This window comes from Rousettus aegyptiacus, unplaced genomic scaffold, assembly GCF_014176215.1.
Source record: "Rousettus aegyptiacus isolate mRouAeg1 unplaced genomic scaffold, mRouAeg1.p scaffold_m13_p_4, whole genome shotgun sequence".
NCBI classification, from domain to species: domain Eukaryota; kingdom Metazoa; phylum Chordata; class Mammalia; order Chiroptera; family Pteropodidae; genus Rousettus; species Rousettus aegyptiacus.
Genome location: NW_023416307.1, coordinates 35,113,332 through 35,137,779, shown reverse-complemented (window position 1 = coordinate 35,137,779; position 24,448 = coordinate 35,113,332).

Here is a 24,448-nt window from a genome sequence, read left to right as displayed (position 1 = left end):
GATATCAATAATGGATTAGAATATAAATATTTATGGACTGCTGTGAGGTAGTTAGTTTCCATCAAGCTGGGGACATGCAAAATTGAATGGATCCTGACGCTAAACAAGACTTTGATTAAGTGGTTGCGGCATAATTCTTCTCCAACATTAAGCAAATGCCATTTTAACACTGTTTGAGGTAAACTGGGATTTTGAATTTTGGTACTAGCAAAAGTCTTCCTAATAAAATATATGTTATTTTAATGGATTCTGAATATAGTGTAACTTTGTAAATATCTTTTTCTTCTGAGTTTACACAGTGGAGTAGAAAAAAATTAGAAAAATATGCCTGTATAATAGTGCTCAATATTTTGGAAGTAGAAAAGTAAGCTACTTAATACTTTTGTCCCCAAGTGTAAATGATTGTCATATTAAGACATTCACATTGGTTTGAACATTTTTCTTCTCTATTTTACTGCTTGATTTTTTCCTCTGGGAAATGATTAAGAGAGACTCATACTTCTAAAAAAGTGTAAAAATTTTGTTTTTGTAGGCTTTTAAGAATTAAATTATACACATCCTATGGTTGTAATAAGACTTTAAGCACATGCATACCCCTAAGATGCTGTAAAAATTACTTGGAATGTAAAAGATGTCATGTCTTAATCAAAGGTCTTCTTAAGGGTTGAATTCACAACCAAACCATCCCTATGGCAGGCAAATGATGTAAGTCCTTTTAGAATACTGAAAAAATTCCATACACCATAACTTTTTGCTACTGCCTGGTATTCAGTATTTTATTGAACATTGTATTAGCCATTTTCTAAGTGCTTTGCAAATATGAACTTACATAAACGTCAAAGCAAAGCTGCTAAAAACTATTTATTTCATACTTGGAGACGGGCAAAATGATTTTTTTTTTGACCTTTTAAATTTATACTAAATCATTTTCCAATAAGATGACCTGAGCATTATCTGATGTATGCAAAGGATATAACTGCGGGTTATAATCAATGACTTTTAAATGTACAGATGGTTTATGTCTGTTGCAGAAATAATAAGTTCCTATAGTTTGATAGCCCTGGAGATATAAACAAAGGTGATATGGTTTTGTAGCTCAATTGAAAATGAACCTAGTGAGCACTACATCCAATTTGCAGATTTACTTTAATTTTCCTTTATAGTTATTTTATCTTTCTGCTGATTTCTTCAAAAATATGTTATTTAACACTTTAACAAATGCTAACTAGTACTTCGTTGGAGAATTTTATCTCTTTCGCCACAACATTTATACTGGTATTTCCCTCATTTTATAGGTAATAAAACTGTGACATGGCAAGCATAAATAGCTTCTCAAAGTCAAACAAGAAAGGAGTACAGTTGGTAATCAAATCCATGCATTTTTACTTTAAAGTCTGTGTTCTTAACCATAAATGATTTGGCCTTTCTCATTTACCAAGATATTTATTAATTATACCCTCTCCCCACAGCAAGAAAATTCCTAGTCTACTCATGCAACATGCAAAGTATCAATTGCAACCCTTTGTGTACAAACACTTACCCTTACTTATAGACTTTTGACCCTACCAGAGTACTTTGGAGAGCTGCTCCATGTAAACATATTGAACTGAGCTATACTGTAGCAAATTGAGTCTGGAGTGCTTTATGTATAGACCCTAAATCAGAGAATGGATGGCTTATTAATCATCGAAGTATCTCTAACAGTGCTGGCGATCATGTGTCCTGCATAATAGAAGTAAGTTAATGGCAAAAAGTATACCTTTAAATGGTAAGGGAGTTGTTTCCAGCGTAAATCTCATACAAAATGACAATTACTAAATGTAAGAACAAAGGTGTCGGTCCTAATAGGCATGAACAGTTTGTGTCTTGAGTTTCAATCTGGTAGCTCGGAGGTGATCGGGACCACCATATGACTTATTAATTAATAATTGTGCTATTGGTAGCTAAATGAAATGTCCTGGGATTGTTTGCGTGCAAACCTCAGATGACTGGGACCAGTTTCCAGAAAGATTTGGGATCTTTGGAGGGTAGAATTTCTGCGGCTGTACAACTAACAGCTTCCTGGGGCAGGGGAGAATTTTCTTCATAGGGAGAGTGTCTAGGGGACCAGATATCATGAGGTAGTTTGGGACATTTTGATGCCTTCATCACACAACTAGAGAAGGAAGAGAATTGAAGTAAGGGTAATGGATGAAGCAATAAAATGCTGACCTTGGAACTCCAAGTTGACCACCGTTAAGAATATTCATTATAGGTGGTAAAACAAGAGGCTCTGAAGAGTTGAGATATGGTCAAAACCACCTCAAGTGAGTTAAGAGTTTATCGTTTTTATGTAAGTTCCTTTCTTGTTCTGAGGCAGAGAGGGAAAGGACACTTTATAGAAGAGATTTTTATAACTTTATAGGGCAAGGATTCAAAGTCTATCTGTTGACCAAAGTCATATCAATGAAAAGAATTCACAGTTGGTTTTGCCAAGATCAGGGACCGGAGAGCAGTGTGTGTTTTGGGAGCAGTTATGCTCAAGATCATCATTATAATTAAAGAGACATGTGAATTAAAGTAATGGGTAGACATATTAGAGAAAGGCAACTGCTCTGAGTCTGCCTTTTTTGTTATCACAAACACAGTTTGTAAATTATACAAAACAAACTTTGTTCTGGCTGCTTCTTTGTGATTATGATATATGCCAGATACTAAATGCTTTTTGTTTTGTCCGAAAAGTTAGACTTGTATGTACTAAATGTCTGATTCAAAAATTATGTCACTCTCTTTTAAAATAAACATTAGTCTTTTAAAGAAATAGTTAAAAAACACATTGATTATTTTTCATTTATAACTACACAAGAGAATTTGATCAACACCATTTAGTTGGTATTATTTATTTATGTACTTTTTATGTTGTGGTAGATCGTTATGATAAATTGTGCTGACACAGTAATGCACTCTTTCTTTCATGTTATGGAACTATAACCACTCTACCACATCAAAGGCCCAGGGATTGTACTGCCATAGGTCTTATAATCAGCATTTTAGCTTTCTGAGTGTATTTCTGTATAGAAAAAAAGGTATTCATGTTTTATTAACTACTAAGACTGTCATGTTTTTATACATTTCAAAGAGACAATGCTATTGTGTTTTGTTTCCAGTGAATGAAGCGTCAAAACTTGTATGTGTTATTGTGTAATATGCTATTATCTTCCAGGAAAGCTTCAGACCTTGTATGACACCTAGCTAAAACTGGACATTTGTTTCTACTCTGCTTGTTCTTTTATAATGTGCACAGAGTTGAAAGAGAAAGTGGTACATATTGAAAACGTGTACTGAAGAATTCTTAGATTTTCAGTCTAAAAAAAAAGAGGAACCCCAAATAGAAGACTACATGTCTAAAAAGGAATAAAAACATTTTTATTTTTAATTCTCCCCAGGTATTTTTTTAACATGAATCAGAGGACAAAGTTCCATTATCAGCAAACTTTTTTCTTCTCGTTTATACATCTTTTCTCTCCCATTTTTACCAACTGTATAACTATGAGAAGGAAGAAATTTGGCTTAACAGGGGTACATTTAAGAAGATTTTAGCTTAGTTCATTGTAAACTCCATGTGAGTAAATATTGCAATGTAGTTATGCTTACTATTTTACTAATAATTGGTCCATAATGATGGCAAAAAAACAAATTGCTTTTCTTGACACTTACAAACTTACTACTTTTTGTGCTTGGACACTTATTTGCTTGTATAGAAACACATTTAGAGGATAATGATAAGGGGATATAAAGCTTTTATGTTAGGAGTAGTTGAGAGAACTGAGACAGATTAGAGAAAATATGATTACTATCTTCAAATATTTTAAGAGTTGTCATGGAAAAGAGGGATTAAACTCATTATATATAGCCCTCCAAAGATTATAGCTAGAAAAAAATGAGTGGAAGCTATAGGGAGTTAAGTTTCAGGTAAAGAGAATGAGAACATGATTCCAAATTGTCTGAGGAAGGAACACACTGCCAATACAGGATATGCCTTCCAAATCGAGGGAAGCACATAAGTATCATATGCATTCAATTGCAGGGCGTGCTCTACAATGATCACATATTGAATGAGTAGTTGAATGTGTTTTAACTGTAACAGGCTAATGAAACTTTTAAAATCATTGAGTCCAAGCATTAATTTTACTGATGATGATATTGAGACTTATAGAAGTGATATGATTGGCCCAAGTTTATAGAATTAATAGAAGGGCTGAAATTGAAAGGCAGGATTTAGATTCCCAGTTAGATCTTTTGACTGTAAGAATTGAAAAGGACATGTGCTTTGTGCTGGAATGCTACCAGCAACTATGAGAATCACATCATACTAAAAAAGAGATGCCCTGACTCATTTTGTGTGTGCGTGTAAATGTGTATGTGCTAGTATGTGTGTGAACTTGCTCACCTGTGAGCTAGAACTATTTAATTGATCTTAGGGGTTTTTTCCTAGTTGCTCTGACTGGTTGCTTGGATCTTTGCTCCTTCTTTATATTTAGTTGGTTCTTCATTCTTGGAAGCCCCAAGTAAGTTTTTATAGGACCTATTGTTCTCAATCTACAATGTTAAACAAAACCTTGTTATAGTTTTCCTGGATTTAGATATTGTTAAAAAGGAGAATGGTTTTTAAAATATGCCAGGAAGTAGGATTTATCTATTTTTTTTGGCTAGTTTTATTCTGGATGTCAATATGGCTCTCAAGGTGTCGATGCCACACACATTCCCAAATACACACACACACACACACACACACACACACACACACACAATCTTTTACTAGGACTGATATTCAATTACATTCCGAAAGCATGAAAGTAGTTTGGATATTGTTATTGCTAAAGAAGGAAGAGTTAAAATTGTATCCAATATTAATTTATTTCTGTTTTGTTCTGTTATATAATATTGCTGGTGAAGTGTATATATAGCCAGAAGAAGTGGTTGCACTTACTAATAATATTAAAAAAATAAAACTTCTGAAAGACATAAATTTATACGAATCCTCTGAGTGAGAAATTTGCTAGTTTTATTTTTTTCTCTTGGTGTTTATATGAGACAAAACCAACATCAAGGTGTCCTCTCCTGTTTACTTCTCTGTTCATGTCACAGTTTTCTGAGTAGGTTAGAGTCAATTTCTTACATCTGCAATTTTATGCCTGCCAAAAAGTGACCATTCAAAAGGCTCATTCCCACTTTAATTGGCCATTAGCTTCTTTTTTTCTGAGAACACAAGAGACCAATTGCACCTGCATTGAGCCTAATGAAGATTCAGAAAAGGACTATTTTAACAATTCTATTTTGGTGTGTGATTCATCCTTTTTCCACAGGAATAAAAAAGTGACATTTCACATTGCAATGTGTAGCAATATATTTGTGATTATTTTACTTGTATTTGTAATGTAAATTTTTTAGCAAAATACAAGGCGATTTGACTGGTAATTCAGTGAATTTGTTCTTTGGATTTAAAAAGTACAATCAGAAGACTTTTCTCTAGGTTGGTAATGCAAACTCATTGATATGAAAGTTTAATCTTGACTACTTCAAAAAACACTAAAACAACAAGCATAACGCAATTAGTATAGTACATGCACTCATAAGAAAGGAAGAGTTGATGGAATAAAGGGAATGACATAATAGGAAAAAATATTATATATAATGATTGTATAAACATAATTATACGTACTTTTTTTTTCTGATTATGTGGGTTTGGATTCTACAAGTTTAAGGAGTATGTTAATTTTATAAAGAGATGTAGGGAAATAACCAAAGTGGAATGTGTGGGGGTTGTCATTGTGCATCTAGGTATATATACATTTTTTGCTAAATAGGTCAGATCGTGTCGCATTCTTCCACTTAAAAGCATTCTATAATTCTCCACTGTTTAAAAGTGAATGTCCACACTGCTAATTTGGCAATCAAGGCCCTCTTTCTCTGGCTACTGCCCAACTCTCCAATATCACCTTTTATCAATCCCTTCTATGAACTTTACGCTTTAGAAAAGACAAACTGCACACACCTGGCTGTGTTATCAATTCTGTGCCTTTGAGTGATGCTGTTATAGCTAAGGAATGCCAAGGATAGTCAAGAGCCACTGTAGGCCAGAAAGAAACAAGTAAGAATTGTTACCTAGAGCCTTCAGAAGGAGCATTGCCCTGCTAACATCTTGATTTTATATTTCTAGTATTCAGATCTGTGCAGGAACAAATTGTTGTTTTAGGCCACCCAGACTGTAGTAATTTGTTATGGCAACTCTAGTAAACTAATACAACTCCCATGTCTTTTGTGAAAGTTAATGGCAAACTAGAGTAGCCTACTAAGGATAAGGCCACTAATGACACCGGAATTTCATAAATGACATTTGGAGTACCCACCAAGCTAAAAATCATGACAAACTTAAGAGCTCATAAAGAGCGAAGGATATTACAGCCTCATGCTTGCTCTTTGCCTTGAGGCCTTGCAAAGCCCTGGATTTAATCCTTTGTATGGGGCCATAGTGAATAGGTCATATCTTTGATTTGATAGAAAATAACTTCATCTTTCAACTTTGAAATTAATTGACTTTATGTATGCCCTCTAAATTTGCTTACAAACTGGCTAATTTCCTTACCACATCTCTCACTTGTAATTTCTGATTAAACACATCTGGTTAGAAAAAAAAAAAAAAGAAAGCAAACAATTTTAACAGTTCATGCTTTGTACATCTTGTCTGAGGTTTTTTCCCCCCTAACTCAACAAGTTTATTCTATGTATCCTCTTACCTTTCATCTAATCTCACACAATGTTTTTACCAAATGTTATTCTACTACGTAACAATAGGTTGTTCCTTTTTCAACTTCTTACTACATTTCTCACCATGTTCAGCTTCTTCTATAGTTTCCTTGTTGATTGTTACCTGGTCCAGAATCAATTGCCACATGTTTTGGAGTTTTGTTACAGTAGCAACCCTCTTCTAGTCAATGTATATATTGCTTAACTTTTGCTCCAATAATGTTATATAAAAACTACTACAAAACTTAGTGCTTAAAAAACAATCATGTAGTCCTATGGGGTTGTCTGGGAAGTCTGCTAATAAAGTCTTTGCTTGACGAATTTTGCTCCAAGGTGTGTAAAATATAAGTCAGTTGTCTCTTCTTCTCCTTGTATCAGTGGGCTAGTCAGAACATGTTATTTTCATGGGAAAAATCAGCAGTGTGAGAAATCATGATCAATTTTACATTATATTTTAAGTTGCTATTTGGCAACACATCTGCTAATACCCACTGGCCAAAAAAGTAATGAAATAGAGCCAAAAATAAAATATTCTGCCTATCATGAGACTAAAGGAAGCCACTCATGGAATCTCAGCATCAATATAGCAGGGAAGTACATTTCTCCCATGGAGGTGAGAGTGAATGTTTGTGAAATGATTTATTCTATTCTTTCTTTTCTCTCTGGCTGTGTTTATGATATCTTATTGTTTTAATGTTAGGAAATTTCTGTATTTTGTGTCTTGCTATCAATTTCCTTTTACTTACTTTGTTGGAAACTTTTTGGAATTCCGGAATCTGATAATTGGAAAGTACAGCAATTATGAGATTTTCGAGAGATTGTTTGGAGGTTCTAGCAAGGAAGTGCAGCTACTCGTATACCCTTGATTGAAGAATGGTCCTCTCCTCTATCGGGGAAGGTTGTTCTCTTCGACTGAGCACACACCTTTCGGGATGGATGCACTTGGAGTGTTGAGGGGTGAAGGCGACACTTGCCTAGCCAGCCAGATCAGCTGAATCAACCCTGGTGATCAGTGGGTGACAGATGTCACAGCCAGATCATCCTCACATCCGAAGATTTTTAACTTTTGTCTCACCTCATGTTTTTCTTTTTTTGGATACTCAATTAGATGAATGTTTGAACTCTTTTTTTTCTACATGCCTTCTAAGATCTGTTTCCTGTTGTTGTTGTTTTTTCCCCCTCCATTATATTAGTGTACTCCTTTATAGGTAATCTCTTTATTACTACATTCCCATCCACTAATGTTCTCTTTGGCTCTTCAAATTTCCTGTCTAAAAACATTTGCTGAATTTCAACTTTAATTAGTATATTTCTATTTCTGAGCTTTTCATTTTATTATTTTTCAAACACTCTTGGCCAATTTTTATAATCTCTTGTCCATAGTCATATATATAAATCACCTTTTGTTGAAACATATTAATCTTATATTCTGCAGCTGATAAAACACTTGAATTTTTTGCACATTTGATTTTACATAGTCGATTTAGCTATTTCTGCTGATTCTTTTCCTTGGTGGCTTGTCTCCTTGTATGACTTGTGATTGTGAGATCAGGAGACTCAAAACTTTATTCTGTGAGCATTTCTGAGGCCTGTTTAAAACTGTGTTTCTCCAGAGATTCTAATGTTGCTTCTAACCATATGATTGGTGCCCCATCAGGGATTACTCTAAATTAAATTTTTGTTTTGAGGTTTTGTGAATCACTTGGGTAGTACGAAGAAAGGTCCAAAGCTAAATGAATTGTAGTTAAGAATTCATGGGAAAGATGTTTTCTTTTTGCTTTCTGCTCACAGTGAAGGTCAAAAGAGGTAAGTGTCTACTCTATCTCACATTCTAAAAAGTATTTTGTTTTTTAATACAGAATTAAATATTACATAAAATTTTCAAGTGATTTTTCCCTCTCCCTTTACAGGTGCTAACCCTTTACGCCTCATACCTCCAGGGCCAGTAATTGCATGCAACTATTACCTCTTCCAATTATGTAATCAATTATAATTACCTAAAAATTGATTTAGTTGATATGAACCTATACATTACAAAGTGTTTTATATTGATTTGCTTACCAGCTTCCAATGTAATTGTTAAACTCTTTAAAATAAGTGACTCTGTAGTTTTTAAAATTATAATATTAGGAAGTGAAATTCTGAATTTGACCTATAGCAGCAATTTCCTAGAAGTTGCTACCCCAAAGGGAGTTGGAAAATTCAGTTATAATTGACTTTACACTAAAGGTTGCCTATTTACTTTCTGTGGAAAATCAACTAAATTATTTTTTTTTTAAATATAAAGTCTGAAAATCCTTTTCTGAGTCTATTTACACATATCTCAATGATAGATTTTTAAATAGTATTTTAGGAGAGTATGCAATACCTGAATTGGTAACTTAAAAAATCTTAGAAGACAATAAATTGAACACTTTCTCTACCTTTAATAGAACTTTTTTCTTTTTGTTTTATACCATTTTCTTAGAAAAAGTGATTCAAAGGCTCCTCCTACATTTATAGTTAAGTGAGACAAATCTGCATTAAAAGTATCTTTCTTTATATTGTAACCTTAGTTTGAGTTAATGTAAACATACTTTCAAGGAATATGAGTAAAGATTAGGAAGTATCTCATGAGCTAACTCGAAGTATTTTATATAAATTAACTCTAGCCAAGTTATAGTACATTTTGCTTGATTCCTTATTGAATTTTATCCTTCCTGAGTGTAAGTATAATCCTCAAGGCTCTTAATTAATAGGTAATCTATTAGGTCTTTGTAAAATGTGAAGAAAAATTGGGCTTCTTAAAGAATACTCAAAATGTTTCATTTCTAAAGGTCTGATTAGGAGCTACAGGGTATAGCAGAAGAGAATATTGCATCTTTTGCTTTATACAACAGTCACACTTAATCATCAACCTACTCTGAGATGGGAAATGAGACTCATATTATTTTAGGCAGACAAATTTGGTCTTCAAATAATTACATTATTTTTAATAAAATAAACTATATCAATCTTTGACAGTAGGTTAAAAGGGAAGACTTAGTTAAAGAAGAAAGAAACGTATTGAACTAAATTGTACTGACCTGTATGTTTATGTCAGCAAATTTCATAAAAGAGAACATTTGAGGAAAATGTGCATATGCTATATGAATCATTCACAAAAATTAGTGTCAGTGCTTCTGATGAGTATTTGAGAATTATATTAACAAATGTGGAACACATGGCTGTTTAAAAATAGGCATGCCTTAATTTAAGGTAATAATTCTAATAAGAGACCAAAATAATAATTACAATGCTATATGTAGTCTTGTAATTATAAATAAATGCGACAAGGATATAAAAAATCAGGAGGCAAAATCAACTTACAGAATCCTGTTGTAGGACATAACAAGACTAATTTCTCTTTATTGTGGGAATGAGATCTAGACTTGAGAACTATTTAAAACAATAATTATTCTTAATTCTAAAAGATATATAATACTATTAGCATATTGACTGTTTGTACCTCAGTTCTTCACGAATGTTTGCTTTCATTTCAACCATTGGTTGCCAAGTGACATGATATAAAAGGCTCACAAAATCAACCAAGGTAATGATTAAATTCCACCATTAGTGATGAACTCCTATGTATTAAAATTATTTTCAACCAGGGATTCTCTTTTAAAATGTAAGTGCTCCTTACATTTCAGATCACATTTTGTCATTAGGATATTTGTTTCCTTGGGTGGAGGAAAGGAACTCAAAAATGAAAAAAATGCAAAAGACTGGAGAATCAAGAAAAACTTTGTTCAAAGTTGGAGATAATGATACAAAAGAAAAGATGGCTATTTTGAAATTTTTACTGATTTAACCACTTATAATTTTTATAACCTAAAAAAAAACTGTTAATGTTGACAAAGGACCCTGAGTTCATTGATAATGTTATATGCTGTACTTGTAGATGGTCTCTGTCATTAAGTAGAACCACTTTTTGTGTGAGATTTGCCAATCTGAATTACAATTCTCATTATTTAATGACCTGCAAGTAGCTAAATCCAATACTTAATTCTCAGTTCTCACTTTAGAAGAACTATCAGCAGAATTTGACATAGTCGATCATTCCTTTTCCCTTTCAAACACTTTATTGGCTACTGGGAGAAACATGCTCTTACGGTTTTTCTCTTACCTTAGTGGCTGTTCTTTTTTATGATGATTTGTTATATTTCTTTAATCCTTCTATTTTATAAATGTTGAAGTGTCCCGCAGTTGTCTTTATACTTTTTCTCCTCTATAACTACATTTATTTTAAAACCCTGTTGTTTTAAATATAATTTAAATGGTGATAACTTCCAATATATATCTGAAGAACTAAAAAATTCTTCTTCCCAAACTTCAGAGTATTATATATAACTACCAACAAAACCTATTTACTAAGAATCTAATAGGTAACTCAAAATTAATATATTTAAAAATGAATATGCAATTTCCAATCTTAGCTCTATAACCTAATTTTTTCACAGTCTTCTCATTTTAGCAGATTACAACTACAACTAATTTTATTTAGTTGCTCAAAGAACACCAAAAGCTAAAGTCCTTCAGGGTTCCTCTTATGATCATACTCTATACCAGAAACTCCTGTTGATTTCACCTTCAAAGTATATATACAATATGACTGTTTCTTACCACCTATATGGCAACTTCCCTAGTCAAAGCCACCATCATAACTAGCCTGAAATGAAGAAATAAGTAATGAATTGGGGGCACCTTCTTCTATTCTCATTACTCATAACAAGAATGTTATATGTTAAATGTGGACTATTTACTTCATAGTAGCAAAGATATTTTATCCTATGACTTTGACACTTTAGATCTTTTTGTTAGTCTTAGCCAGGACAATAGGCAAGAAAATAGATAAGAGATAAAATTTTGAGAGGAAGAAGTAAAACTGTCATTATTTGCAAATAACATGTTTAAATAGAAAATCTAAAACACTCTACAAAAAACTATTAGAATTATTAAGTGAATCAGCAAAGTCAATATTAAAGAATGCAAGGTCTGCATACACAAATATGCAAGGTTAATATACAAAGAATAAAAAGTCTCTGCACAAAAGCAAGTAATATTTAAATATACAAGCAACAAATTACAAAATGAAATTTAAATATACTATTTACAATAGGATGCTTGTAATATACTATGTAAAATATAAAATATACATAGTATTAAAACCATCTAATTAAAGATATGCAAGACTTGTACATTGCAAACTACAAAATATTTTGGGGAGAAATTAATCACTTATTAAATAAATATAGAGGTTTACCATGCCATGGATTGAATAACTCAATATTATATAGGTATAAAAATTAACAAGTAGATGCTAAAATTTATTTGAAATTTAAAGGACATAGAATAGCCAATCTTAAAGAACTAATCAAAGGATTTATATTAGTAAATTTTTGAGACATCATAAAAGAATGAAAGTCAGATGCTCTGATATTGATATAAGGATGAAAAAATAATAAACAGAGAAGAAATTCCAGGTACGCATTCACTTGTACAAAAAGCGCCACTGCTCTTCAGCTGGGAAAATTTTTATTTCAATAAATAATAGTGGATTAATGAATATCCATATAGAAACAAGTTAATCTTAACCTATACTAAAACCATACATAAAATTCAATCACAAGTAAAGTGCATATGTGAATTTGTAATGTAAATAATAAAGCTCTATTAAAAATAAAAGGAGACAATCTTTGAATGCCAGAGTAGGCATAACTTTCTTAAATGAGACATGAAAAGCACTAACCATAAGAGAAAAAGAATAGGTAAATTGGACTTAATTAAAAGTAGAAATTTTTGTTTATTGAAAGGCATCATTAACAAAGTGAAAAAACAATCCACATACTGAGAGAGGACATTGTCAATATAAACCTCAGAAAGGACTTATACACAAAATATATAAAGAGCTTTTACAAATTAAAAAGACAAAAAAACCCTCTAAGAAAAAGTGAACAAAACATCTTTACTAGACATTTCAAAACAGAGAACATTCAAATGGACACTTCACATATAAAAGGTGCTCAACCTTGTCAGTCCTCATGAAATGCAAATTAAAACTATTTTGCAATATTAGTACATACTCAAAATAATGGCCTATATTAAAGAGCCTGACAATATGAAATTTTAGCAAGGATATTACATATTTATTCATTATACATTATACTTGATATATTCTGGTTGGAGTATAAATTGGTAAAATCACTTTGGAAAATTCTTAAGCAATTTTTACCAAATCCAAATATACTTACCCTATGGTTAAGCAATTTCACTTCGAGATATATACCTAATAAAAATAACTGTATGTGTACAAAAAAAACATATGTGCAACAGTATTGCCGGCAGTTTTATTTATAATAGTCTAAAGTTAGAAGCCACCCAGATGCCTAATAACTGAAGATGAATAAATTGTGATATATTTATATAATGGAATAATTCTTGGCAATCTAAAAAAAACAGGATATGTGCAAAACATGAAAAATCTCAAAGATTTCATGTTGCTAAATAAAATGGAAACAAAATTTACCTAAAGCATCTCCCCTATGAAGTTTAAGAACAGAAAAAAAACTAGTCTTAATAGAAGCCAAATTAATAGTTATTTCAGGGGAGAAGAGATGTGAAATGGGAAGAGAATTTTTTTGGATAGAAGTTTTGTATACTTGACTATGTTTTCTCGTGTGTGTGTGTGTGTGTGTGTGTGTGTTTGTAAAATTTATCAAGTTACGGGCCAAACTTACTCACTTTTTGTGCCTTATATCCCTATTTAAAAACAAAAAACAAAACTTTAGCAGCTTTCTATTTTAGTCAAAATAATAAAAAAATTTACTAAGGCTCACAAAGTCCTACATAAAGCAGTCTCTACTTACCTCTCTGACTTCTTGTCGCTCCCCAATTTGCAAAATGCTCCAGCCAAACTTACCTTGTTGAGGTTCTTCAAAGTATTATTCTCTGTCAACAGATCACATAAAAGCCAAGGACAGAAAGTGAGGTTGGGTCTAGAACTAGCCCTTGAAAATTAAGGCAGGGCAGCACTTTTACAGTTTCTTTATGGAATTGATCAATCTTTCTATGCCCACCCCTTTTTTCCCTCTTTCTTCACTTAGGCCAGTTTCCTGGCTTCTGCACCTATAGTCACTGGCCCCGTGTCTACATTTTGCATGTTTCATTTCCGAATTCCTAGAAGACAATTCTCATAAAAGAGGATAAGGAAGAGAAAGCAAACACATATTGTCTATAGATTTTAAAATAGGCTATGGCACTACAAATTTCCTGTGTTGACCTTTCTGTCAACACACAGATTCTCTCATCCACTCTTGCCTTCATACCGATCTCAGGTGTGCTGATGTGCCCTGTGGGTATTTTCTTTTCATGGCTCATTCATTGGAAGCGATAATGATCATTCTCAGCATACTGTCCCAAATCCATAAAAACAGTTTTTTAAATAATTTTTACAGTTGTTTGGAAAAGTCCACAGCTAAATAAGGTAAGAGTCCTGTCCTTGAGGTGCTCACAATGTGGCTGACAGAAACTTACAATACAATGTGGTGTGTGAAGGGAGTTGAAATAACTATTTTTATGTAATGGCGAAGCAAACAAGGAAAAGTAAAAAGTGGAACCAAATCACTTATGCATCTTATAGAGTGATATAACATAATTACTTGATGCAAATAAGCTGTTTCTGTATTTTTATTTTATAGTGGTTGGTTTGCTTTTTACTTAAAGAGAATGTTTCATGTCTATCTAGAAGCATAATGTTTGTGTAAATAGCACATGAAATAAGCAGTGTTTGTATTATAGGTTTTATTGTGTATCTGTGTAAAGATTTTTAATTATAGAGTATTTTAATGTTCTGTAATGTTAGTAAATAGTATTTTTATTAATTTCGTAACAAAGAAACCTGGATGTACTGGATAAAGAACGTCTCGATGTACTGGACAAAGGATATGATTTTTTCTGACTCATTTGAGATTGACTTGTCAGCCTTAAGCCATATAACACTCCATTGCTTCAGTCCTACAAACAAGGACAGTTTTAATAGTACTTAGTATTATACATATAGTATTATATCCAAAAACAAAGACATACTTCTAAATAACAATAATGTAACCATCAAAACCAGAAAGTTAATATTGATATTTTTTATTATCTAAGACTTAGGTCCTATTTCAATTTTTCCAATTTTCCTAATAATGTAATTTATAAATGACAAAGGAATCTAGTTCAGAATTGCTCATTGTATTTAGTTGTTATTCTTCAATCTGCAATAGTTCCTCAATCTTACCTTGATTTCATGACCTTGATATTTTGGAAGATTAAAATTTAGTTGTCTTATGAAATAGCTCTCAATTTTCAGTTGTCTGGTATTCTTCTATATTTAGATTCAAGATATTCATCTTTGGCAGGAGTATTACAGAAATAATGCTGTATTTCTCTCATTATATTCTATCTGGTAGCACATAATTTCAATTTGTATTATTACTAATGATGTTTACTTGGATCACTTATCGAAGGTTATGACTCAATTTTAGTTACTTTTTTATCTTTGAAATTAATAATAAGCATTAATTTCTGAATCTATGAAATTATCCTTTCATTTTTGATCTTTTAATTTATTCATTTCTTTTTCATAACATAAACCCTTGTTTCCCTTTTCTTTTTGTTCAATAGGTAAAAAACCACTGATATTTTTACTTATTTCAATGCTCACATTGTTCCTGGAATTGGCCAATTTGAGTTCCTTCAAACTGGCTTTTCTGTCCCTTTGACATATTCCTGTTTTTCTCTGAGCACATTCTTACTTTCTAAAAATAAAAATATGTTCCAGGCTCATTTTGTACTTTCTTGCCCCCAACCTAGAGTAAGCCATTTGTTCCAGGAAATCTTATTCTTTTATTTAATCATTCCCCTTATGAGTATCCAATCTCCCATCACTGCTCTACTTCCTCCCCTATGTAGGTGCTCTACTCTCCCTGCACAGACTCTAATTCTCCATTCCTGGATATTCACATTTCCCATTCTATCAGATCAGTCTTCATCCTACTTGGATTCTGACATTGTTTGAACTCTTGACTCCCCAAGTCATGCTGTCCCTTCTGCAGGGACATGTTACTCACTCTACTTAGACCACTGAGGCAACCACTCTTCCCCACTATAGACTATACCTTGCTTTATTCATTAAATAGCTTTAGGATTAAAATGCTCAGAACAGAAAGATACCTAAAGAATACATTTAATTGGTCAGTAAAAATTTTGTGGGCCTTTCAGGAGAAAAAAATTCTCTGGTAAAACAGTAAAAGAGAAAAAGCAGCAGAAGACAGGATTTTTATTCTCAAGAAGATTTTCAGGGTAATTGGAAAGACAAGACAACTCATTTTATCTTTAGAATAATTCTGTAAGGCATAGATTAGTATCCTTATCTGAGCACAACTATTAAGAACATGAACTTATATTCTTTGAGGGGATAATTTCTCAGCAGTTTTAGAATACTATAAATGGAACTAAGAGAAAAAGCTAATGTAAAAAATTGGGATACTAAGCAAATTCTGGAAAGTCACATAAAGAATTACAGTTTTTTTTTCTGACTTTTTTTCAGTTTAGAATACATAAATAGCATAGATAAAATCCTTCAGGGAAATAAAATCGTATTAATTTATATCATTATAATGCTACTGGGAACCCAACAAAGCAAGAAAATAACTATAACCTTTTAGCATGATAATTTCACAACCAGGCCAACTGTTTTCAACTTACAAATAGGATATCAGACTACGTTGGTGCCTTTCTTTTCATTATTAGAGACTTTTTTTTCATATTATGAACATTTAAAAATTGGATATAGTATCTAAGATAAATCTCATGTATTTATAATTCAAATGGGTATGAGGGTAGGTGGCAAGGAATATAAGTTTAAAGCTAACCTCTCACATGAGGGAGACAAGCCTTGATTATCGTAGTCAGGTCTGTTCTTGTTGTCTGTGATAAAAAACAAAAACGAAAACAAAAACAAACCCGAAATCCCTTAGGTAAACCAATAGATGTATTGGCTTATATAATCAGGAATTGCAAAAATATAAATGGAAATGACCAGAAACAGAATGCTTATGTTGCTAAGACTTAGTTTTCTCTTTCTCCCATTTTGGTCTTTCTGCGTGTTACATTAATTCTCTCCTGCCACTGACCACTTTTCAACATATGACTATGGATGGAACACTGGAAGCTCATCTTTTTGTCTCTTTAGGAACAGTGGAGAAGAGGCTTTTACACTCAGAAACAGAAAAAAAATGCAGATAAAGAACTCGATTTGGTGGACATATATATCACACCTTTGCTCAGTCCAATTTTTGCAGCACAGGGTTGGAGTAGAGAAGCAATGTGTGTCCAAGTTGGGGGCATGTGCTCACACTAGGGTGTGGGCAATTCAAAGTGTCATTATTGGAAACTGCTGTTAGAACCAATGATTAATATGTAAGTGAGATAGTTCCTCTTAGAAAGGGAAGATAGCATAGACCTGGCTGCTAGAGAGTTACTATGAACCAAAAGCAAGCCAATTCAAATTTACTATAATTTCTAAATATGTTACAGTGGTAACACTAACTGTTGTGGTTCTAGATGTACCTAAAGGCAACACTTAAGACAATTATATTACAAATGGATGAGAGTAAGTGAATGTAAAAGGAGATAAGGATAGTGCTTTAGGTCTTACTAGTAAAATGATAATGACTACAGACTGGTAAGTTATGTATATACAGTATCATACTTAGAGAAATTATTAAAAGTGATATAAAAAAGGTACACACAGAAACACTCAAGATACATAAAAAAGGAATTTCAAAAATCTGTTCAAATAAGCCATGGAAGGATAGGAAAAAGAAACAGAGAAACAAAAACATAGCTAAATAGAAAATAAATATAACTTAACAGACTTGACCAACTATATGCTGTCATCAAGAACTTCACTTCATATATAACAATATAGTCAGTTTAAAAGTAAAAGAATAAAAATAGATATATCCTAAAAAAGCAAAATAGAGAAAAGCAGGATAAGACTAAATTGGTACTCTGGAAGAATCAATATCAGAAATGAAACAAGGGATATACTACAGACCCTGCAGACGTCAAAAAGTTAATAAGAAAATATAATGAAAAACTTGACATTATATGTTTGACAAGAGAGTCGAAATGGGCCATTTCCTCAAAAAACGCAAATGACTAAGTTCCTCTGATATGAAATAGATAATTGGAATAACTCTATAACTATTTGTGAAATTAACATTGTAATTTTAGAAAGTAAAAAATAAAATCTCGACGTCCATATGGTTTCACTTGGAAACTCAACCAAGCTGTAAAAGAGTTAATACCAGTTCTACACAATCTCTTGTAAAAAACAGAAGAGGAGGAAATTCTTGCCAATTTATTTTATTAAGCTAGTATTACTTGGATAGCAAAAACAAAAACAATACGAAAAGGCAATACCACCCATCAATATTCCTCATGAAATAGATGCAAATTTTCTTAACAAGATATGGACAAATAGAAATCAACAATGTAAGAAAAAAAATGTACATCATGACTAAGTGGAATTCATTCGAAAGATAAAAGGATGGTTCAATATTCAAAAATCAACTGTGTAATCCACCTCATTAGCCAGCTAAAGAAGAAAAAAAAAAGCACATAATGATATCAATTTCTGTATAAAAACATTTGTAAAATTAACACCTATTCATGATAAAAAATATCAGTGCACTAAATTTAGAGGTGGGTTTCTTTATCTTGATAAAGAAATGTGACTACACATGGAGATAGAGGGTTCAGTACTATGCCGTCCCCATTGCTCTTAGGATAGAGTTCAAATTGCTTAATGCAGCCAACAGCCCTGACACAATAGGTTTGTCTTATTCACCTCCTCTAGGGCTATTCTTATCTTCTCCAGCCAGACTGATCGCCATCTTTTAGTCCCTCTAATAGGACATTCTTCTCTCCTCAAGATATTTGGAATAGCAAAATTATATAGGTAATTAAGTTAAAATGAAGTCATTAGGATGGACCCTAATCCAACATGACTGGTATCCTTATAAGAGGAGGAAATTTGGACACAGATATATACAGAGGGAAATCGTGTGAAGACACAGGGAGAAGATAGCCATGCACAAGCAAAAGAAGATAGGCTTCATAAGAAACCAACACTGCTGCACCCTGATCTTGTATTTATAGCCTCCAGAACTATGAGAAAATAAGTATTTGTTGTTTAAGCCACCCAGTCTGTGGTACGTTTCTATAACAGCTCTTGCAAACTGACAACACTCAAAGTCTACAGAAAAAAAACATAATCCAATTACAACCTGGGCAACATAGATTAACTTTTCATGAGAGAAGATATACAAATTGTAAATAAGTACATAAAAAATTTTCCAACATCATAAACCATTAGGAAAATGCTGATTAAAACTTCAATGAGATATCATTACACACCTATCAGAATGGCTAAAATAAAAAGTATTGACAAAACCAAATACTGACAATGGATACAGGGCAACTCGATCACTCTTACATTGCTATTCAGAATGTAAAAATGGTATAGCCATTGTGGGAAACTATTTTCACTTTCTTAATATATAAACATGTCACTACTATAAAACCCAGTAATGCCCTTCTGTCATTTATTTCAGAAAAATAAAGATGTTTGCACAAAAAGTTTATCACAAAGTTTGTAGGAGCTTTATTCATATCAGCCAAAACCAGGAAATAACCCAATTGCCCTTCAATCTGTGAATGTTAAAACAGTGTTACTTTCATACAATAGAAAACTACTCAACAATAAAACCAAATCATCAATATGCAACAACTTTAATGAACTCCCAGAAAATTTTGCTGAGTGAAAAAAAGAACAAGCCTATCTCAAAAAATTGCACACTCTGATTCCATTATGTGATATTTTTAAAATGGCAAATTATAGAGATGAGGAAGGTAATAGTGGCTGCCAGGGTTAACTGGGTGAAGAAGATGGGAGAAAAGTAAGTGTGATTATAAAAGGGATCTTTGTGGTGATGTCACGTATCTTGATGTATCAACATCAATATTCTGATTGAGATATACTATCAATTGGAAAACATAAACACTGAGAAAAACTACCTTTTCTACCTTACAGTTTTTTTCTGCTTTATTTTTAAACACTTGTAGATTTTTATGATAGAGGCATTCTCCCTATTATAATAGTCTTTTTGATGAAGTCTCCCCTTACCTAAGTTTATATTTACTTTTACTTGATAGCCATTTTGACTGGTGAAGAATCTCATTTCCAGAAAGAGAAGAAACAGTTCAGATAATATACTGACATTACATTTGATTGGAAAATTTTGATAGGAAAATTAATTGACAGTCTCTACCTCTTATTTATTTGAAATTATCATCTGGCCCCAAGTACTAAAATTATCGTCTGGTCCTCATTAAAGTAATCAAATTATGGAGAACCAAGAGAGAAAAACCATTTCAAATTTTGGCAGGTTCTGACAAAATATCAAACTGGAAACAGAATAAGCCAAGTTTTATGTATTGCAATTTAGTGGGCACATCCTCAAACTCACTGCACACTGATTCTTGACCTCAGCTGCTATTCCAAATTAATTTCCAAATATTTTATTTTCTTTGGTTAGGATTGGCCAGGAGTCAGAACAGTTTTCACCTTTAGGGAAAATTTTCAATGCCTCTGTTTGAGCCTTCTGGGAAATTAAGAAATGGACACTTTACTTAAAAATGCTGAATTTTAGTAATAAAATAATTCTTTGAAAATACAGACATTGGTCATCTTATACATACACAATCATAAATCTATCAATATTGGCAGATGTACAATATGAAGCATACCAATTTGTTATCTTCAGGGCCATTGCAATTTCTCATCAGTTTTGATGATCTTGCCAAATGCCATCAAGCCACTGAAAGCTGGTGCAAATTCTTGCGGATGTGTGCAGACTATGGGGAGTCTCTGATTACATTCCTGAATTTCAAAGTTTCTTCTGGCAGTTTCAGGCATATCATTTGAAGGAAACTTTGTTTACTGCACAGAAACCAGTTTCCTTCTTGGCCAACTTCAATTTCAAGGAACCCAGAAATATATCCAGACTTATTCTATTCAATGAGGTCATCTGGTTCAGGTCAGCATTTCTAACATTTAAATGAAGTAGCTCGTTGTCTAAATTATTCTGCATTTTACTAAGTCCTTTGTCCAAGAGTTTTTTTCCTACAATGTTTCTTCTCCTCTTGGGGAAAAAATAAAGTGTTATTATAGCATGCAGGCCTCCAGAGTGTGGCTCAACAAGAAGCTCATAGAGTAATGTATTGTAATTGCTTTTCTTCCCCAACAGTCAGGAGTCATCAAAGACCTAATAGCTGCATGGTACTTGGTACATTGAAGGTAAATTAATATGAATATTTGTTGAATGAATGACTGGGGAGGGGTGTATTGAAAATGAATAAATAAAAATGTTTATATGGGGAATTCTACATTTAAAAAGTAAGTTCTGATCAGTGTTATTTAAAGAAAAGGAATAAACAAGAAAAAAAAATTTCTTTCACATTTGTAGACTATCCTCTCTGACTCAGGACAAATAATAATTCTTCCAAACTGAGGAATTCTCTGCAAATCTTTTGATTTTCCCATTCAGTAGCATGAGACAATGATCATATCAGTTAGGAAGGTTTATTATGAAAGATTAGATGTAGTGGATTTTAAATTAATATTTAACTAACAAATACTATGCTGTCATGTCTCATTTAATTTGTTTTTATAAATCTAGTAGTGTAAAAGAAGAAATAAATTTTCTAGACCCAAAGATAAATTGTTTATTCCATGTCTTCAGCTTTCATGTGGGTGGAATAACTTAGGACAATAAAAAATGTTTGTCTCATGAAGAGTTGTCTCTGGCCAGATGATAGAGATGATATAAATGTTGGATTTCTAAAATAAATAATAATAATAATAATAATTTAAAGACATTGTTTCCTGTTCCCTAAATGTAATCCAACTCTGATATCCTTAATTCAGGTCTTACATCGGTTTGTTTTTAAGTAGAGTTCAATAATAGAAGAACAGATGTTTAAATCTATTTTATTTTTCACAATAGCAATTAATTATTTTAAGTTACTGTGCCTCTCAGTTCTAGAAAAAAATAATTTTTCAATAGTGAAGCTCAAAGAACAAAGAAGAGCTTCTCATCATAAAATATTTTATATTTATTATGTCATCCAAAAAAGATTATTCACAGGAAATAGATAACTTTAATAACAATAGGAGTTATCTATGAAATAATAGGAAGCACTGGAAGAACTAGACAAAATAAGAATATACTGTTGTCATCAAAATAGTAAATGAGAGAACTGTACTTTACTGTACTTTAAATTCTATTTATCTGAATGAATTCTATAAAAATATGATATTGCAATTCAAGGACTGATTATTATGTGACCTGGGAATGGAAGGCAATTTTTTTTCTGGGAACAAGTTTTTCTGCTTAAGAATTGCATAAATCCCAGCTATCAATGAAATAGCTTTTGTGTTTTCTCTTTGCCTTTTCATTTTATGGGCCATTCTAACTTATGAAGCTGCATACTATGTTTTATTTCTTTACGCAAATGTTCACCCTTTTACTTTAAAACCTTCTAAAGAATGAATGACTTCAATAAGATGAACATTTTATTTAGAGGTGCTTAAATTGATGGTATGGAAAAATATTTAGCAATTGTTCCCTGCATGTGTACTCTTTTTAGCGACTGTAGATGCTACTATTTGCTAAATGAAAAGTAACATATAGACTCCACTTTGGTATTTCCTGAGTTTCTTTTGTTTAAAAGGCAGGAATCTACAAAATGGATCTCATAATAAAATGTAACCTAAAACTGTCTATGCTTTTTATGTAAATTGAGTTTAAATATCTTTTCTTCTTGGAATTCATTAGCTTGTACTGTGTTCTTGGTATAAATAGAAGTTTCATCATATGAGAGTCATATGTGGTCTTCCTAAGTTATTAATTTTGAAAGAAAATGCTGTATATATAGATGGATATCTTGCAATAAAATATACTCCATCAGAAAATCAGAAATTACAAAATTATAGTAGTACAGTTAGAGACAGGATTCTAGCACACTCAAATTTACTTATTCTATACTTGTAATATGTTATGGTCACATTCTATTAGTTTGTAATTTTTGCTCATTAATTTTTCTCTACCTAGAATAGTTTCTGGTGCATATTAGGTGATTAATACACAATTTTAAAATACATTTTAAACAATCTTATTGAAAAAGTTAAATAAAAAGGAAGTCCTTAAAGCTATTTTCCTAGGAAGAAAAATAATACTCAGTGGAACTACCTTCTAACATAGTTGGTTCCCTATGTGTTTTGTAACTTTTCCTTTTTTTATAAGTCAAGTTGCACATCAGCTTCAAACACATGACCAACCATTTGTTTTCATATTTGAAACATACTAAATCCAAGAATATATTCTATAAGATTATTGCTTTATTTTTTTAAACTTGTATTTTAAATGTATATTCACATGCAGTTGTAAAAACTTTTACAAAGAAATCCTGTGTTCTTTATCTAGTTTTCCCCCATGGTAAGTAACATATTATAAAACTATAGTAGTACAATATTACAACCAGGACACTGGCGTCCATATAGTCAAGACAAAGACATTTCTATGCCTACAGGATCCCTTGTGCTACCCTTTTACTTCACTCTCATAATCACCTCCTCCCAATCCCCCCAGCAACCACCAATCTGTTATCCATTTCTATAATTTTGTCATTTCAAAGTATTTTATTAATGCATTCACACTGTATATAACCTCCTGCTTTATTTTTTTTTTACACTTAGATTGAATCCCTAGATATTTTCCAGGTTTTGTTGCTATAGATATTTCATTCATTTTTATTGCTGAATAATTTTTTTATATCATGGTCTATAGTCTGTTTAACCATACACCCATTGAAGGTTTGTTTCTAGTTTTTGACTATTATAAGTAAAGCTGCTATAAACATTCACATACAGGCTTTTTTAAAAAAAATAATTTTTTAATTTTTCAATTATAGTTGGCATGTAGTATTATATTAGTTCCAGGTGTACAACATACTAATTAAACATTTATATAACTTATGAAGTGATTACCCTTCTCCTTCTCCTTCTCCTCTCTTTCTCCTTCTCCCTCTCCTCCTTCAATAAGTCCCTCTAATATTTCTTGTAATACTGGTTTGGTGGTGATTAATGATAGCTTTTCTGGGTAGAGTAATTTCAGTTGTAGGTCCTTGCTTTTCATCATTTTAATTATTTCATTCCAATCCCTACTGGCCTAAAAAGTTTCTTTTGAGAAAACATGTAACAATCTTACTGAAATTTCCTCGTAGGTAACTAGATGCTTTTCTCATGCTGCTTTTAAGATTCTCTGTCATTAACATTTGGCATTTTAATTATGATGTGTCTTGGTGTGGGCCTCTTTGGGCTCATCATGTTTGGGACTTTCTGTGCCTCCTGGGTTTGTATGTCTATTTCCTTTGCTAGGTTAGGAAAGTTTTCTGTCATTGTTTCCTCAAATGGGTTTTTAATTTATTGCTCTCTTCTCCTTTGGTACTCCTATGATGTGAATGTAGA